The following is a 20434-nucleotide window of genomic DNA, read 5'->3' as shown; positions in this document are numbered from 1 at the left end:
TTGACAACTGTAAGATGTGTGCACTTCAACTCCCATAATTCTCCAATCAGCAAGCTGGGGAATACATCTTAAAGTTGTTAAGGGTGATAAACATTGCTGTAAATCAATGCATCCAATGCTTGAATCATCCATCAGGAATTACTGTGGTAACACTGTATAACTTTTAAACCTAGAAAGCTTTTAGCAAGTTATATTAATCTTGATGCTATTTTAACAGGTGAGCAGATACGATGAGGACTTGGATAGGATACCAACAGGAAAATTCAAAACTGTCAGCTGAACCAAAAAATACAATAAAAAAAGTAAAGATAGTAGCCATGCTGAAAAAAATTGAAGCTTTGGCTGTTTTTTAATGTGTTACAAGTGAAAAGACAGGAATTTTGACTTTTTGACTTTAACTGTTAGCCACTCACAATTCCATTGGTTGGATGGGTAGTGGTATGAATGTGTTAACAAAATAAAAATGGAAATATGCTTAAACATACTATTCAGTTGTGGAAGATTCTTTATCTAAGTATTATCTACTGACAGTTTAAAAACATTCTTTGCACCGAAGTCTTAGTTCTTACTGCAGCTTTTGAAGTAATCAATAATTGTGTCAGTTTTGTCCTGTTAGATAAGGTAATTTAGCAAATGGAAACTGCGTATGCCTTGACAGCAACATAAATAATTTTAAAAAGTCCTCCTGGATCAAGCTGAGGGTTCATTTAGCCCTGCATTCTGTTTTTAATAGGGTCTAGCCAGATATTATTTAGAAGGCTATAAACTAAGGATACAGCAGTATCTCTTACTTTATACCAGATGGTCTAAAGGAGTCAATTGCCTCTGATCCTGGAATATCCATTTCACTATCAAGGCTAACAGCTACTAAGCATTATCCTCTATTTGTTTAGAAGACATATAACCAATAAAATCAGTATCACATTAGAAATAGAAGGATAGATAGATAGATAGATAGATAGATAGATAGATAGATAGATAGATAGATAAGCAAGTAGGTAGGTATTAGTAACTGTTAGAAATATATTGATGGCTTTGTGACATCCTGTCAGTTCTTCCAGGTATAAATAATATATAACCATTCCTCCACTTATCATACTATTCTTTTCTTTTAGGAGGTAAAGGGGAAAAATGAATGATGAGTATGATTAAAGAAATATATGAATCAGGGCACATATGTAAGAATATATGTTGGAAGATATACTGTGTTACAGCTAGCAATCCCCCTATGACTTAGGGAATATTTTAAATATATGACCAATGGTGTAGTAGTATACTACTTATATGTATGATTAAAATATCCTCTGAAGCTATCTTGGCTAATGCCAATGTTCTAATAGTCCCCAAGCCATTTGAGAGAGGTATCACCCCCCCAAAATTTGGATGTGTTTGAAACAAGTGTCTAGTTATGTGCTGGTAGTCTTCTGGACACTACATCGTCTAAGTATGGGATAAGCAGTTCTACCATGGGAACAAGAGGACTCTTCAATACAGAAGATTGACCATTAAGGAAAGTTTTGATGTTTGGAGAACTGGAAGCAAGAAGACTATATATAATACTTTCTTTTTTATTTTGTAGTCATCAGCAAGGAAGCAAAATTGTGAGCACCAATCTCATAAAACAGGAAGAGAACACCAGCTTAGGTGGTTCTTGGAAAATAGGTAATGACAGTATTAAGATGCTAACTCAAAGCAGGTGGTAGAGTCCAGGTATAAAGACTCAGAGTTTATGAAAGAAGAGGTTGGAGTTCTATCTTATGGACTCAATCATTCAGCTACAAGTACAAATTAGTATAAATTAGTTACAGTGCAGATGAAAATATTTGATTGCTATTTATCTTTTTATCCTTAATTTTATGTTAGTCTTATCAAATATTTTCAGCATAAATATTTTAAGTTCATCTGTTGACAGATGTGCATTTGGAAACTTGGGTGACATGCAGTTTGAAGTCAAAACAATGAATTTGGAGAAAAGGACAATAAATACTAATCTGATAGTATTATAGATTATTTATATGGACAGAATTTAATGTATGTCCACTAATAACCAGTATGGAAGCAAAGAGTACTGAAAGAACAAAAGCATTTTTCTAGCATTAAAAGAATTTGTGACATGTGATATAGAGCATGAGAACACTAAAAAACAAGATTTTATTCGGTATTGCCTGTCTTAGGATCATTGGAAAGCTGTAAATAATTTAAACGATAAGCTTGTGAGGAGTTTGAAGTATAAGACAATGAAATGATCAGATCAAACTGATAAGTTTCAAATAATATAGTTTAGCTGAAAAAGCAGCCTGAAGATTATTGGTACACTTGCAATGGCACAAATTAGATTCCCAGTTTTCACAGACAATTTGTACCTTTCAAATCCTTTTGTCTTAAATTAGTACATAAATGTTCATGTTCTTTCTTCAACAGTGAATCTCAGTTCCATTTATCTGGAGAAAGAGCTTGCTTTTCAGCTGTTCCTATGTTATACCACAACTGCTTTCCAAAATCAGATGTACAGTAATATAAGATACTGCATTTTGAGGTCCCACACCACTTGCCTTTCAACCAGTACTTCCACCATTCAATCCATTTACTCTTGTTCTTATGCAGTTGGATATCTCTTTAGGAAACTTAAAACTGGCTGAATTCATTTACTATAAAGGCCCAGCCTTCTCCTTCTTATTTATTATATAAAAGAATTATTATATTTCTGATACATATCAGTTCCTTAGTGTATGAGAACAATTAACCATTGGAACAGCTTGCCGTCAGAAGTTGTGGGTGCTTCATCACTGGAAGTTTTTAAGAAGAGATTGGATAGTCATTTGTCTGAAATAGTATAGGGCCGTGGTGGCGAACCTATGGCACGCGTGTCACAGGTGGCACGCAGAGTCCTCTCGGTGGGCACGCACACCATCGCCCCAGTCCTAGGCCTTCAGCTGGGTTTTATAAAACCTTTTCGCTTTAGGCCTCCGCCGCCGTGTGCAAAAAAAAAAAAAAAAAAAGGTTTAATCAATCAATCAATTTCAACTTCTCACAGGAAAAAAAAGATCTTACAAAGTTGGAATTGATTGATTGAACTTTTTATTCTCGCCCAGTCTGCCATTATCACTGAAACCATGCCCACCCAATGGGCCACGCCCACCCAATGGGCCACACCCACCCAATGGGCCACACCCACCCAGCACCAAATGATACATAAGTGGGTTTTGGGTTGCAGTTTGGGCACTTGGTCTCTAAAAGGTTTGCCATCACTGAGCAGGGGATTGGACTAGAAGACCCCTAAGGTCCCTTCCAGCTCTATTCTGATTCTGATACTTTTGATGCTCTGCAGTAGGTTGCTCCACCATTTCTGCCCATTCCTTCTCTTTCTGCAACACTAAAATTAAAAACTGTTTCTCCCTTCATTATTAAATCAGAGCCAGCCAGCTCTCTCCTATCACACTTCCTCTTTTAGTTGCCCCTTTCAATTCTGTTTTCTTTTGTCCTGTTTTTTTCTAGATAAGATGGATAGAGTTGAATGCTTCTTGTCTAAATTTTCTGTAAGACTCCTGTTCCACTGTTAATGTAGTACATCCATTTTATAATAAAAATCAAACATCTCAGTCCTTTAGCTCTTCCCATCTTGGTACTGATCATACAAAACCATTATTTGACTACCTTTCCTCTTGAATTGTAAGTAAAAATGTCACGTATGTGATAACAGGGCTATACAAAATGATGCCGCTTTACTTCACAGAGTTCCTGACTCTAGCTCTTGGAGCCATCCATTTGGAGGTGATGACTTGAGGCAGAAAAGTCAGGAATTTTGTATTAATCTTTTCCACTGAAATAATTATGCCAGGCTGTTTCATGTGGGAATTTCTTCTGCACATGTGGATGGAGAAGCAGAAGACCATCAAATGCTCATGAAGCAGTTGATCTATTTGCTTGAGGCATCTTAGAAATAGCGTCTAAATATGGGATGCTAGTTTGGTTGTGGAACTCCATCAAAGGGAACTTCACCAAAGCTTTGATTGAAACAAATAAGGCCTTACACAGGCCTAATAAACATGATTTATAAGCTAACTTACTTAGCAGCCATGATAATGTACATTATATATTTTTATACATTTTTCCAATTAGGATTATTGTTTTTCAAATTAGTCATGATTTAGAGTGGGCAGTGTATGACTCATATAAATTTCCTACAGTGTTCTCTCAGATCCTCTGTTGTATCACTTGGTATTTATGTAACTACTTGGTCTGTCAAGTAACAATAATTTCTTTCCCTGCCTTGCATGCATCGCTCCTCTTTAAATCACTGTGTTGGTTTCCAGATTATTGGCCCTAACAGTTTCATTGCTCCCACTTTCAAAGCTTTACCTAATATCTCTGTGTTCTTATTGATATAATCCTCCCAGCACATGTTTATCTTTCCAGCTCCCTCAATCTCAATTTTGAATATGTCTTTCCATGAGAAAAAACCTCTGCTTTTTATTCTTTTTTGTATTCTATCCTTGGAACTGCCTGCTTTCGGAATAACTACATAAAACAAACAAATTTGCTTTCTACAGATCCTCCATTACATTACACTTTTTCCATTCAATCTTCGACATAGACCCTTTAAGCCTGTATTTAATAAGCTACTTCTGCTTCTGTCTCTGCATACAGAAACATGCAAAAATACTTCACTTTTCTTCCTGGTGGCACAACATATTTGTGTATGACATGTATGTGGGGAGATATGGAATCTGTTCTGAAATAGCCATGAAAATATGGATAAAATGCATTGCTGCAATAATCAAAGAGTGCTGCTTCATATGCACTCATGCATGTTGCAAAGTTTAGGTTTTGGAAGTCTTCCATAGTCAATTCAAATCAAAGCTCTCAGCTGTGCAGCTGTCAAATTTAAGTTAAGACTTAAATATAATACATGCAAACTTTATGCTCTTCAGATGACATTCTTCACTACAGTTGGAAGGGTTTTTTTTTTTAATGAATCCCATACAAACATATCTGACATTGAAATGTTCAAAAACAGAGAAGTGAATTCAGCATTTCTGGATTGTATAAGATACTTAGGGACTACTTCTTCTAATGCTCAATATCTTGTGACTATATTCTCAGCATGGCATTCTATCTATCTATCTATCTATCTGTCTGTCTGTCTGTCTGTCTGTCTGTCTGTCTGTCTGTCTATCTATCTATCTATCTAATAGCGAAACTGATGGGACAATACACATGTCTTCATAGTACTATATTAGGCTGCCACTACATTAGAGAATAGACTTCCTGGTCTTATTTTTGTAATGAAGTTACAGTTTTCAACATTATTTCAGTAATTGTAAGAGCTAGAAATACAAGATTTTTAAAATTTATTCATAATATTTATATGATGTACCAAACATGAATATGTTCCTCTATAATGAAAAATAAACCCAATCCAACTGAAAAATATATTTGAGAACTTTGATGCAGGCTATAACAAATTGTGGATTTTAGTTATTTCAGTAGCATTTACCCGCCAATCAAAACTGCATGTCTTGACTTCCGGTTCCGGTTCGTGGTGACTCCGGTCGCATCTGGAGACTCGTCTCCACACCGGCTGGATTTTTCTTCACTGGTAGACCCCTTGTGGGTCGAAAGTCATCTGGAGGGGCGACCACCGAGGAGGAGGCTTGCTGGAGACTGCAGGAGGGTAGCAGCTTCTCTTGTGGCTCCAGCTATTTCCTGAGGGCCGACGGAGCAAAAGATCATCATGTAAGATGGCTGATTACCCTGCTGCATCAGCCGAAAGTCACAGCAACATCTAAGCGTGAATAGACCCACCGTGGATGATCCGGATGAGACCCCTTCTCCTCCTTTCTTCACCCTACTTTGTTCTTTTTTTTTGCCTGTAAAAGCTCTGTTGGAATCATTTCCCTGTCTTGAAAAAGCAGCTTTTCTATGTGTGGGAAGAAAGGCGTTGAACAAAAAGGTTAAAATAAAAAATTCTAAAGACTGCACTTTATTCTTATCTACTTTGGGGTACAGAAAAAACCTTTTTAAAAAAAGAGCTCTACTATCATATTATACTGGAAGATTGTTTCTTTTTCCATTTTTCCACTTTTCTCTAAAAGATAGAAAAAGGGGAAAAATGGTGTCTGGAAAAGATTTTTAATTCTATTGAGGACATCTAGTGGCGAAAAGTTAATATTGCAACTGCTGGTTACTGTTTGGAGATGAGATGGACTTGGCCTTCAAATTACTTTTGAACAGAAAAGATAAGCAGATGCAACTGTGGGAACTGTAGGCGTGAATACTGCTTTACTTTTATTAAAGACAGCCTCCATTAAAAGAAAAAAAGGCACTCTCTTCAACTATTATTAAAATGGAGAAACTTTATTTACAATTGAACTATAAACTTATATTGGAAAAGATCTACGAAGCTACTGAAGAAATATGTGCTACAATCAAAGAGATTTCTACAGAATTAAGAGTCAGAAGCCATATTCCAAACCTTCAATCTGAGTTTTTGGATGTTTGATTACCCCAGCACCACGGTGTGTCTTAAGCACTTTGTTCTAAGAATTAAAAAACCAATAAAAATGTTTTTTTAAAAAACAAAAACATCAGCATGTCTTTATGCTGATCTCCTCATAAGGTGATTGAGTGAATCAAATAATGTTTATAATAGGAAAATGCAAAATTAAATTGCATAACAAGGAGAAATTACATTAAAACATAAGAGAAGTTAAATTAGAAGTATTGCCTAAATATTTCAGCAAATTGACATATTCAGAAACACTAGGTGTTCTTTTTGTGACTTAATAGGTTTTGCAGAGACCTGGCGGGAGAAGACATGACAAGAATACTCTTTCAGAAAAACATGATCAATAGTGCAGGGGGAAAAAATAACACCTTAGGACAAAAGACATTAAGAAGCTAATGCAAAAAAGATCTGAGATATTTTACATTTATATATATATATCTTACATGAGGACCCATTTATATATATATATCTTACATAAGATATATATATCTTACATGAGGACCCAGATTGTTGGGGCCAATATGTTGATTCTGTAAACCATTTAGAGAGGGCTATAAAGCACTGTGAAGCAGTATAAGTCTAAGTGCTATTGCTATTGCTATAAGAATACCGAGAATCATTTAATCATTAATCTAATTGGTGATGCATATGAGAACCAAAAAGAGTTTATTGAAAGTACCACTGAAAGCCATAAACATGTTGATGAGAGAAAAATAGAAAGGCTGATCACTGAACATTAGTTAAAAGAACTAATTAGTTCTTAGCTAAATGGCTAAGATCTTCAGTGACATGGACTCATACATATATCTTTCATTTCTTTTAAGCTGCAAACTTTGTTCAGTACAAGTTTAGCACAAAGGTTTTATGAAAAGTATGCATATATTTCCAGCACATCCCCCATATATATTTTTGTAGACTTATCTTGAGCACATTTTGTATTTTTGTAGAAAATTATGCATTTTTGTTAGTGCCTTTTGTTTATACACATATTATTTATATTATCGATGCATGCGCATCTGCATCTTGTGTGCATGTGATACATGCTAATTTAAGGATCACAGTGCAACATGTGAATTTGTGAATGGCTAGGCATTTCAATCTAACATTTATATTTTGCATATTTGAAATTAGGATAATTATGCACAAATTCTGATGGAGACTTTTTTATCCATCCCTAGCTGTGAGTATTCTGTGACTGACTGATACAGTAGAGTTATTCGACTTGCAACCATTTTTATGATCTTTTGAACTTACAACACTGGAAAAAGTAATTTATGACTGCTCCTCTCATTTATGACTGTTGCAGAATCTCCACCTCACATCCTCAATATTCAGGCACTCGCCAACTATTTTTATGATGGTTACTTTATCCTGGGTCATGTGTTCACCATTTGCAACCTTCCCAGCTGGCTTTCAACAAGCAAAATCAATGGGGGAAGCCAGATTCTCTTAACAATTGGAATGATTCACTTAAGAACAATGATAAAAAGGGTCAAAAAATTGTGTGCAACTCACAACTATCTTATCTGCAAGAAAAATGCTGGTGCCAATTGTAGTCATAAGTTGAGGACTACCTGTAGAATCCCAGTGTAAATGCAGCATTCTTAAGAGAGCATGTCTTAACTGAAATAACAGGATTTTTGCTCACATAAGGCTTTTCCTTCATTGAAGCTTGCTGTTCAACTACTTAACATGGGGTTGGGCGATGGTGTAGTACACAATTTATAGAATCCAATCAACATTGAATATGGAACAGCTGTGTCAAATGGCTCTTAAAAAGGTCATACAGTTAGGGCCACACCACAGTTTCTTAGTAATGGAAAATGAAATTTCCCCTTATTCTATGATTATCAGACTCTACCTTAAGAAAATAGAAGGACATCAAATTCTAAGATGGATTCAGGCTGAAGAGCTCTTTGATAGCTTCCTTCATGTATCTGAAGTAGGTAGCAATCAATAGAATAATAGGCTTAAGTAACAAGAGAGCAGATTCTAGTTTACCAGGCATTCCACCCTTCCCTAATAACACAGAGATGTGAAAGACTTTCCTTTGATTAGATATGTTCAAGCAGAAACTTGATAGCCATTACTTGGAATTGTTTTAACTTGGAATCCTGCATTGAACAGTAAACAGTAAAGGCATAGCAAATATTTTTGTCTTTATGATTTTAAGAAAGTGTGAGGGACAAACTATTCTGATTTATAATCCACATTGTCTTTATGTTCTACCCAGGGTAGGGTATAACATGATTGATGGAATCAGGGTATCAACTAGAACAGGTTGGGCATAATAGTTTAATGCTTTTTAATTTTTTGGTAGGTTATATGAAAGATCCATTTTGCTCCATAAATCTTCCATAAAATAGCCCTCTTTAGGGGATTTTTTCAAGATTTAATTACCTGTTTTGCCTCTTAAATATCCCAACATGCATATAAAATGGCTTCAAAAATATTGCCTACTCTGGAGAGGTTTTAGGTGCAAGTAAGATGCAGGGAGTTACATTCAGCCTGGGGGTTTAGATTTGCTTCTTACTGAGCCATATGGTTTCCATTGGTAAATAAGAAGAAAGGCTTGGAGGAAGTTCAAAAGAGTATATATTCCTGATATATACTTAAGAAGATTAGGTTCTTCCCTCCATCTCTAGTAATCATTTCTCATATTTTGTTGCTTGCAAGACCTTGTATATTTTTTGTAAGCTATTACCAATTCCAGTGCTAAGCAGAAGGGCAAAAGTGAAGGCAATAATGCTGGGATTTTCACCAGTAATAAAAATTTAGCATCTATTGCTGGCATTCAAGTGAAGTACATAAAGGACATGAAGAATATATTAGAAATGCATATATTAGAGCCTGAGGTCTAAGAGATAGCAAGTTAACGTAAAAAGGTAAGGTGGATTAGAAGGAGACAAAATAGATATTTAGCTTAAGGGAGAGAGTGTAAAGAGAGCTGTGAACAGGCAGGAAAACTGAACTGAGAAGAAGAAAGAATTCCTAAACATTCATATCAGACCAGGGAATGTGAGAGGAAAGTGGGTGATGGGGAGGAAAGGATCAGGTCACGTTTCTATAGAGTGAAAAGAAACATTAAAAAAGCAGAATCCAAACAGCAAGGGAAAACATAGACCCTATCTCTGTGTTATAGGGATATATAATTGGGGGCATATATTGGAAGCCCCCAAAGTTGAATATAAGATGGTGGCTATATCAATGTGTATAATATTTAGATTAAATAAATGTTTTAAACCAACACACAAACAAGCATCAGATTGTAGGACAGTGGTGGCAAACCTATGGCAAGGGTGCCAGAGGTGGCACTCAGAGCCCTCTCTGTGGACACGCGCGCCATCACCCCAGTCCTAGGTCTTCAGCTGGGTTTTATAAAACCTTTTCGCTTTAGGCCTCCTCTGCCGTGTTCAAAAAAAAAAAGGTTCAATCAATCAGTCAATTTCAACTTCTTGTGGGAAAAAAAATCTTGCAAAGTTGGAATTGATTGATTGAATTTTTTAGTCCCACCCAGTCTGCCGTTACCACCGCAGCCTCGTCCAGCCAATGGGCCACCCCCCCCCCAATTGGCCACACCAGCCAACGGGCCATACCCACCCAGCACCCGACGATGCATAAGTGGGTTTTCAGTTGCAGTTTGGGCACTCGGTCACTAAAAGGTTTGCCATCACTGTTGTAGGCAATGTTAAGTTTCTACTTTTTGTTATGGTTTTTTGAGTGGGGTGTGTGTGTGTGTGTGGGTGTCTTAAACAAACAATGGATTCAGTTTTAGAGTTATTCCATCCTCTACCCCCAATCCTCCATTACTACGAATTTAGGTTTTTTGTTTAATTTCTCACCCATGAAGTACAGGTAGTCCTTGTGTCACAGGTTCCGACTAATGAAGCACTTCAAAGAACTTTCAGGAATGTTTCCTAAAATCTTTATTGCAAGAGCTACAGTTTTGCCGGTCACCATGATGGACTGGTTGATGCCAGAATCTGAACTTCCTGTCGCTGGCATCAAGCTTTCCTTGCTCAACCCCTCCCTTCTCATGCAGTCACAGGTCACATTATCCAATTAGTGAGAAGGTCAAACGTTTACTTCCTCTTTCTTTCCCGGGCTTTTTTCCCCCGCCCAGTCTAAGCTAAGTATTAACCCAATAAATGCCAGACAGTTTTGCATATTGTCAAAGCAAGAATATACAGTATTTGCAGCATTGACATCCGGCCCCCCTTACAAGAAGGACAGATCCTGTAAGGAAACAAAAGCATATGTAAAGGGTTATCTTTTGGTTTGCTGGGGTGTTTCACATGAAACTTTTCGATCAATCTGTCAGCGTTCACTTCACTAGATTTCACCCAGGTGGCTTCAGACAATGGGTATCCCTTCCATTGTACCAAGTACTGTAATTTTCCTCTAAAGATTCTGGAATCAAGGATACATTTCACTTCATAGTGGGTCTGCCCTGCCACTACGAGGGGTCCAGGTGCCTTCTTTGGAGGAGGTCTCAAAGTGGAGCCCCGATAAGGCTTCAACAAACTACAATGGAAAACTGGGTGAATTTTCCCTAACAGTTTAGGGAGTTTTAGTTGTACTGTGACTGGGTTGATGACCTTTACTATGGGGAAAGGCCCCAAGAATTTTGGTCCCAATTTCTTGCTGGGCAATTTGAGGCATAGATATTTAGTTGACAGATAGACCTTTTCCCCAACTTGGAATGTTCTTTGGGGAGCCCTCTTTTTATCAGTCTGCTTTTTATAGGTTTCAAAAGTCTTTTTTAAAGCAGTTTTTGTGTTTTTCCAAACTTCTTCCCATCCTCTCACCCATTGATCAAGTGTCTGTGAAGCGGAGGGCAACTGAGGATATTCAGGTTTTGGGTTGAATTCTTTCCCTGTGGCTACTTTGAAAGGCGTGTAGCCAGTGCTGCTGTGCACGGAATTATTGTATGCCACCTCTGCAAAAGGGAGGAGATCAGTCCAATTCGTCTGTTGGTAAGAAACGTAGCACCTAAGATATTGCTCCACCATTTTGTTAGCGGCTTCAGCGGCCCCATTGGTGGCTGGATGAAAAGCAGATGATAACCCTTGAGATGATCCAATCAATGTAAGGAAATTTCTCCAAAACTTCGCTGTGAATTGCACCCCCGTCTGAGATTATTCGCTTAGGGGCACCATGCAGCTGGTAGATATGTTTCAGGAACAATTTGGCCAGGCGTTGGGTGGATGGGAGTCCTTTGCAGGCGATGAAATGAGCCTGTTTCGAGAACAAGTCTATTACAGTCCAGATGACAGTATTTCCCTTACTTTCAGGTAGGTCCACTATAAAGTCCATAGCTATTTCTTCCCAGGGTTGAGAAGGGTCTGCCACGGGTTGCAGTAACCCAGGAGTTTTCCCCGGGATTCTTTTCATTGTGGCACATACAGTATAACTTTTTACATAGTTTTCCACATCCTTTTTCAGCGCCGGCCACCAGAATTGCCGGCGGGTGAGGTGTAGGGTTTTCAAATATCCAAAGTGTCCAGCCTGCTTTACATCATGGCTGTGGTTGAGAGCATTTAGACGGAGCGCTTCTGGCAAATATAACTTCCCCCCTTTGTAAGCCAAGCCATCCCTGCATGTTAGGGACGCTTGATTATCTTTGAACCATTGGTCAGTGAGGAGCTCTCGTTTTATTTTCTTCACTCCAGGGTCATCCGGATTGGGGACCCTGCGAGGTGTAAGTTGAGTGACAGTTTGTGGATTGGGAATAATTGCCTCGTTAACCTGCTCTTGTTCACTTTTGTACTGGGGTAACCGGGAGAGCGCATCAGCTAGAAAGTTCTTTCCTCCTGGTATGTACTTTAGAGTGAAGTTGAAGCGGTTAAAGTACTGTGCCCACTGTACTTGCTTTGGTGACAATTTGCGGGGAGTTTTCAGTGCCTCCAGGTTCTTGTGATCTGTCCATACCTCAAATGGCACCTTGCTCCCTTCTAGATAGTGTCGCCAGTTCAATAGCGCCCACCTAATTGCAAAGGCCTCTTTCTCCCAGATTGCCCATCTTCGCTCGCTCTCAGTGAATTTCTTAGAGGTGTAGGCACAGGGTTGCAGGATCCCATTTTTGTTCTTTTGAAGTAACACTGCTCCAACCGCCACATCGCTGGCATCGGCTTGAATCACAAAGGGTTCCCCTGGGCAGGGGTGCTTTAGAACCGGTTCGGCCGCAAATAGTCTCTTTAAATTCTCAAAAGCTGTTTGACAGCTCATTGTCCATGCTAGTGGTTGGCCCGGTCATGGCTTCCCTCCTCCTTTGCCTATTTTGAGTAGTTCTGTAAGAGGAAGGACAATCTTGGCAAAAGAAGGGATGAATTGACGATAAAAGTTGGCAAAACCCAGAAAGCTCTGGAGCTGTTTGCGAGTCCTTGGGGGCTGCCATTCGATTATAGTTTTCACCTTGGCTGGATCCATTTCAATACCCTCATTGGAAATTCGGTAGCCAAGATAGTCTAATTGGGTTTGGTGAAATTCACATTTTGACAATTTGACATAAAGCTTGGCATTCAATAATTTCTTTAACACTTCTCTCACTAGCTTTATGTGATCAGTCATGTTTGTGCTGTATATCAGGATATCATCAAGATACACCAAAACCCCTTTGTACAAGTGATCATGTAGAACCTCATTGATCAACTGCATAAATACAGCTGGGGCCCCCTGTAGTCCAAATGGCATGACTTTGAACTGATAGCTCCCCATAGGACAGTTGAAGGCAGTTTTCCACTCGTCTCCCTCTTTTATTCTCACCCGGTAGTATGCTTCTCTTAGGTCTAACTTAGTGAAGACACTCCCTTTAGCCAGATGGGTCAATAAATCCTTTAGGAGGGGGAGGGGGTATTTATTTTCCACACTTACAGCATTGAGTCCCTTGTAGTCTACGCAGAGACGACGAGACCCATCTTTTTTTTCTTTGAACAACACAGGGGCTCCCACGGAAGATTTGGCCCGTTCAATAAACCCCCTCGCTAGGTTCTTGTTCACATATCGCTGCATCTCCTCCATTTCGAGGGGGGACATAGAATACATCCTCAGACGTGGGAGTTTGGCTCCGGGCACCAGTTCGATGGAGCAGTCATTGGGTCTGTGAGGGGGTAGGGCATCACATTCTTTTTCACTGAACACCTCCGCCAGGTCCAAGTATTCTTTGGGGATGACTGGTTCACCTGGGGTCAGTGAGGCGGCCATGTGCGCTCGCTCATTGGGTGGCCTAAGATGCCTGGTAACATCTGTTGAATCAATGGGGGGATCAGGGCCTATAGGTAGTCTCACAATTCTCATTCCTTTCTCCCACCAGATAAATGGCTTCCATTTGTCCAACCAGGCTAGTCCTAGGATCACTGCCTCGGTCATTTTCGGAGCCACCAGGAAACGAATAAACTCCCAGTGTGCACCTATTTCTAGGCATAAGGGCTCAGTTAATTGTGTAATAAGAGTCCCTCCCATCAGGGAGCCATCGGCTTGCTCAAATCTCATCGGTTTGGAAAGCTGTTTTGCCCTTATGCCCATTTTCATGGCAAACGCCAGACTAATAATGCAGCGGGTACATCCCGAATCAATTAGTACGTTTAAGTCTATTTGTGCCCCAGACTTAGGGATTACAAGTTTGGCGGGCAGTGAAAAAGGCAGGATTTGTTGACTCACCATTGGGTCGTTTTCTCCTTCATCGTCGCTATCAAAGAAGGGAAGAGCAGGGGCAGGTCCACCTGGAGTCTTGGCATCCTCCTGTGTGTGGGGTGTAACCTGGGCAACTGGTTCTTGCATGAGTCGATTGGATTTTTCTCTTGTTAGCCGCTGAGCAGGTTTCTTTTGCATCTCCGGTCCTGGCTTGTTCTGCAGTCGAGGGTAGGGGACTGGACAGGTGGCCGCTCGGTGTCCTCCTTGTCCACACCGGAAACACTCGAAGGAAGGGTGTGCAGGTGGCCTGGGTCTCTCAGCCCTTGCAGTAGTTGAAGGCTTTCGTGGGGGTGATTGCTGTCCAGGTAGCTCTGGTAGCTGTTCGGGTTCCTGTGGGGGAGGCTTTTTATAGCGAGAGAGCTTAACATCCAGCTTCACGGCCATCTGGTACCACTCCTGCAGCCGATCAGGTACTTCTCGATAGATGCAAGCCTGGGAGAGGTGATCATCTAATCCCTCGATGAAGTGATGGATGAGGGACGGCTCAGGCCACCCTTCTATTCGACCTGCCATCTTGCGGAACTCTCGCACGTACTCCAGGGCAGGCCTCCCCGCTTGTTTTATTTTGTGAATTTGTCCTGCTGCTTTGAGGCCGATGGATGGGTCTTCAAATCGTTCTCTCAGTCCTAAGAGGAAGAGATGGGGATCCTCCAATTCGAGGTCTTGCTCGCTATATAGATTGTTCAGCCATTCAGATGCTTCTCCCTCCAGGTTGGCCGCAATGACGTCAACCATGGCCCCTGGTTCCGGATAGAGATAGGCCCAGCGATTTAAATGAGAACGCACTTGGTTGAGGCCAAAAATCAGCTTCTCTGGGTCCCCATCGAACGTTGCATTGAAGGGTGGTGCGAACACAGGCTGCTGTGGCCCCCACTGGGGCTGGTTCCATGGCTGCTGGGCCCTCTGCTGCTGGCCAGTGGAGTTGGATGGTACCCCCTGCTGCTGTAGGCCTCCCAATGGTAGCTGCGCAAGTGGGGGTTGTAGTGGTCTTCTCTGTTGTTGGACTGCAGGGGGTGGTGGTGCCCTCTGCTGCTGCTGATCATTCATCTGCTGGGGAAACCCATCTACCCATTGCTGCAGATTCCTCAGACTGGAACTCACCCTCTCTTCAGGGTTGGAGTCTCTGACCGGCAAAGGCAGGGTCTGACAGGCTTCCTGCTGGGCTCCCCAATGCTCTTGTGGCCACCCTAGTTGCTGTAGGCCCCAACCTGGCTGCAGATTTATGCCCAGGGGTTGCACGTTTGGGGGCTGTGGCCAACCTCCTTGCTGTGGCTGTTCTCCCCCCAGCTGCTGATTTCCTGGCTTCTGTACCACCCCAAGACATTGCAAGGCCTCTATTAGCTGTGGTAAGTTCAGAGGACATGGATCAGCCACTTGCTGGGGAACCCAATTTCCCCTTTGCTGCAGAGGATTCAAACTGGGATTCTCTCTCTTAGGCCTGGAGCCCATGGCAGAAACATTTGTATTAGGAGGGCTGAAGGTTTCACTTTGTAGGAACTGTTTTCTGTTTCTCATTTCTAAGCTTTGAAATCTTTCCAACGACTCACCCATAACTGTGTTATCTGTCCATTCTGCTTTTGAAGTCTTTGCTCTCAGCTGGGAAATCTGCCAAATTTCTCTCTCCCCCGGCTTGTTGGCTGTCGCTTTCCCCCCCGGGGAAACTGTTGCAGCTACGGGGCTGGTTTCAGGCAATCTTTCTTTCTCCATAATGAGATCTCCCCCGAAACTTTGCCAGCTTCTCTTAGGCATAGAGGCAGCTGTTAGATATCGGGACGTAGATCGTTTGAAAAGAATGTTGGATTCTGGCATGATGTCACAGGTTCCGACTAATGAAGCACTTCAAAGAACTTTCAGGAATGTTTCCTAAAATCTTTATTGCAAGAGCTACAGTTTTGCCGGTCACCATGATGGACTAGTTGATGCCAGAATCTGAACTTCCTGTCGCTGGCATCAAGCTTTCCTTGCTCAACCCCTCCCTTCTCATGCAGTCACAGGTCACATTATCCAATTAGTGAGAAGGTCAAACGTTTACTTCCTCTTTCTTTCCCGGGCTTTTCCCCCGCCCAGTCTAAGCTAAGTATTAACCCAATAAATGCCAGACAGTTTTGCATATTGTCAAAGCAAGAATATACAGTATTTGCAGCATTGACACCTTGACTTAGAAGAGTTCATTTAGTGACCGTTCAAAGTTATAACAGCACTGAAAAAAGTGACTTATGACCATTTTTCACACTTATAACCGTTGTAACATTCCTATGGTCATCAACTGATCAAAATTCAGATGCTTTGCAACTGACTCATATTCAGTGATGGGATTCAGCCAGTTTGCACCGGTTCAGTAGAACTGGTAGCTAAATTTTTCTGAGTTTGGAGAACTGGCTAAATGCACACTGCTTCTGGAAATCCAGTCTAGGCCTCGGAGGCCTGGAGGAGGAGACCTCCTAGGCCTAGAATGTCCCACCGGAAGTGCATGGATGCCACTTCCCAAAGTCTGTTCTAGGCCTTGGAGCCCAGGCCTGCATCCAATAAGGGAACCAGTTGTTCAGGTATTTGAATCCCACCACTGCTCATATTTAGGACAGTTGCAGTGTCCCAGGGTCATGTTATTGCCTTTTATGACCTTCTGACAAGCAAAGTCAATAGGGAAAGCAAGATTCACTTAACAAACTTGTTATTAACTTAATAACTACAGTGATTCATTTAACAAGTTTAGCAAGAAAAGTTGTAAAATGGGACAAAATTCACTTAACAAATGTCTTACTTAGCAGTAGAAATTTTTGGCTCAATTGTGGTCGTAAATTGAGGACTACCTGCTATAGCAGTGTTTTTCAACCTTGACAATTTTAAGGCATGTGGACTTCAACTCCCAGAACTCCACAGCCACTTGAATATATGACTGACTATAGTTGAAGTCCACATGCCTTAAAATTGTCAAGGTTGAAAAACACTGTGCTATAGGGTGAGCTAGTAGAGGGATCTTAAGGTGGAGATTCAGGGATTTTCAAAGAGTGGTTTATGCTTCTGGCATATTTTTGGTAAAGATTTACTGCAAAGGTTTGTGAAACAGAATATCAGTTGAAATAAGCAAAGACTCTGCCGAGTTGCACTAAATTCCTGGTGATTCATGTGCAGGTCTATAGGGTTGGGGTTTTTTTGGGTAACAGTGCGCAAGCAGCTTTCACTTATCTTCTGGATTCTGTCTTCAACTTTCCCATTTAGCCTGCAGCCCTAGTATTTCTTGATGGCTCCTCATCCAAGCACTAACCAAATCCATGCTTGCTTATTAGCCTTTTTTCAGGCCAGGTTGGCTTGCTAAAGACTGGAATATCCATTATCACTTTTCTTCCTGATGATGACTATAGCAAAAGAAAGTCCAACCCAATATATGCATAATAGCACTTCAGACTTCATTTTCTATATACGGAACAAAGGTGTTTTTTTTCCACACAGCAGGTTTTCTTAACCGGAAAAAATAAATGTCTAAAAATGGTCTTATTTTTTTTAAAAAAAGTGAATTTTTATGTTTAACCCATTAATAAGATTAGCATTTTTAGGTGCTTCTATGTTGCTTCAGTGAATTAAATATAAACAGCATACAAAACATTTTTTTTTGTCTCTCTCTCTCTCTCTCTCTCGTACACACACACACACACACACACACACACAAAATAAGCTCAGATATAATCATCTTTTTTCTTCAGTTGCAGCCTGTGGAGAAAACAGTCAATAGTAAACCAGCTTCAGAAAGCCTTGGAGATGGGTTGGATTGGATTGAACTATGCATTTGATGGATTTACCCAGTTTGATTAATACAGAAAGTGATCTAATTTGCTGTTAACATATATGAAAGAGAAGGACTTTTGCTTGAAACCTGGAGACTTGCTAGACTCGCAGGAGTGTCAAACTGGCGGCCTGTGGGCCAGATGTGTCACATGCAGGCCACGCTCACCTTGGCTCTGCAAAGGCAAAAAAATCACGATACGTCATGATACATCATGTGACGCGGTCAAGTTTGACACTCTTGTGCTACAGGAAGCTGAAGTGGGCATTAATTAACAGACTTTCTTAGGAAAGTTGGTGAAGTTTGTGGAATATATAAGTAGAAGAAAGCTTTCAACAGACACAGTGTTCTACTTTGCAGGAAAATTTACTGAACAAGTGCTATGGAGATAATTTCAGTGGAGATCTACGTTCTTTGGAAGTGAGGAGCAGATGTTTCAAAAGATTCAATTTATAATTTTAAAGAAAAGTAAAGATGATAAACTGAAAGGAGTTGTTTTTATTGTCAAGAATCAGTTGATGGTATTTGATCCTGGATGGATTAAATGCAATAGTTGTAGTGGGTTTATGAGTGACTAGGTTGCTTCTGGACTTTCTGTGAGTTAAATATAATAACAGATTGTTTACAGAGGGCTTTGAAGTTTAGCTTTGCTGTTGGGGCTACCTGTTAATTGTTTTTTTTAAATAGTAGATAGATGGTAAGGTAAAATTGGTTGATTGATAATAGATCTCTATAGCTATGATATTTTTCAATGTTATATAGCAATTTTGTAAAGATAGACATAGAAATTCATAAATTGTGGAGGGAGGAGAACAACTATTATTGCTGAAATATATTCTATATTTTAACTTTGGAAATAAAAAAAATAGTGAAGAAACCCAAAATGATATAATTTGATTTAGGGAGATATATGAATAAGCACATTGTGGCCAGTATGGCTTATTCAATAAACCAGGGTTAAATAATCACAGTTTAACACAGTATATAAAGCCAGGCAGCCTTTACATGGAAAATCTATTCCAAATCACCCAAAGTTTTTAAGTTTATTTTATTCCAGCACTCCATTCAATGCCCATTTGAATGAGAGACATGAAAGGCAGTAGCTTTAAATTCTGTCTTCTCACCCATGTTATCTTTCCCTTCTCACATTCCATGAAAATGGCAGCCTGAAGCAATCACAGTAAATGACAAAATAACAATGAAATGAAGCATAACAATAACCGAGGTTATTGTCACTAAGGTCTGTGAATAATTTATTCACAGACCTTAGTGACAGTAATTTATATCTTATCCATTGTAGTAACATTTCTAACTAGTAAGTAAGCCAAGGCTATCACAACTACTATGCAAACTGTATATGCTACAAGACCACCAAACGTGGGAGGTGTGTGTGCACCTGTTGCAAGATGAAAAAATAAAAAGCGAGTGAGTATGCATGTGCCTGGAATATTTTTTAAAAATGTCTTTATGCACTAGCATACTTTATATGCAACACTCCTGATATAAGCTATATTAGAAATTGTTTTTATTTACTTAAGTACTTAGGATTATTTTGTTACTGATATTATTTTGTGCAGAATAGTGAAAAATCTGTTTAATATTACTTAAGTATTGTATTTCTGTATTTAGGAACCTACCTTGTGGGGAAAGGCTAGCCACTAATGAGAAATCTTACTAATGGAATACTCTATGTATGAATCAGCAATTTTGAAAAAAACCCTAGAGAGACCATTGGCAATGTTTCAGATTCTAGCAGACTTCAATTTTGATCAACCTTAGCCAGGGTGATTAATGGATAAAAAGAAATAAGTTAAATAGTTAAATAATATCTAAAGGACTAAGATTTATTTATTTATTATTTATTTATTTATTAGTTAAATAATAGCTAAAGGACTAAGATATATTACCATTTTTATAAACATGGAGAGTTTCCCCCCCAAAAAAGATTTCTTAGAGCTAGACTTAACACTCTCTAAAGAAGTAGTTCTGAAAATGGCACCATTGTATTGAATTTTCCTCTCATTCTCTGCAATAATAATTATAATATCCAAAAGTCCAATATTCTCAACTATATATCCCATTATCCACCACTATTAGCTATATTAGTTGAAGCTGCTGGCAGCTGTTGGTCAACAACATTTGAAGGGCCATGAGTTTTCTATCCCTGGTTCAGGACTTCCCACAAAAATATCATCATCTTTTACTTTACTCCAGAATTTCAGGGAAATTCATATAATGAAAACATAACACTATATGTGTGCATTTACTAGATATTTGCAAGAGAGAAGTCCAATTTATTGTAAATCTCAGTTCATACTAATTCATACAATAGAGACATGTAGATGATTTTTATTGTCCAAATTCTTCAGAAGAAGGGTGAAGAGAAAGAGATAGTAGCCATTAAGTGAATTCATAATAGATATGACATAAATTGGAACTTTAGTCACTGTTTT

The sequence above is a fragment of the Crotalus tigris genome, unplaced genomic scaffold (assembly GCF_016545835.1).
Source record: "Crotalus tigris isolate CLP2741 ecotype Arizona unplaced genomic scaffold, ASM1654583v1 scf7180000024359.8030256, whole genome shotgun sequence".
NCBI classification, from domain to species: Eukaryota; Metazoa; Chordata; class Lepidosauria; order Squamata; family Viperidae; genus Crotalus; species Crotalus tigris.
The sequence above is the reverse complement of the archived record's forward strand: the minus strand, read 5'-3'. Positions refer to the sequence as shown.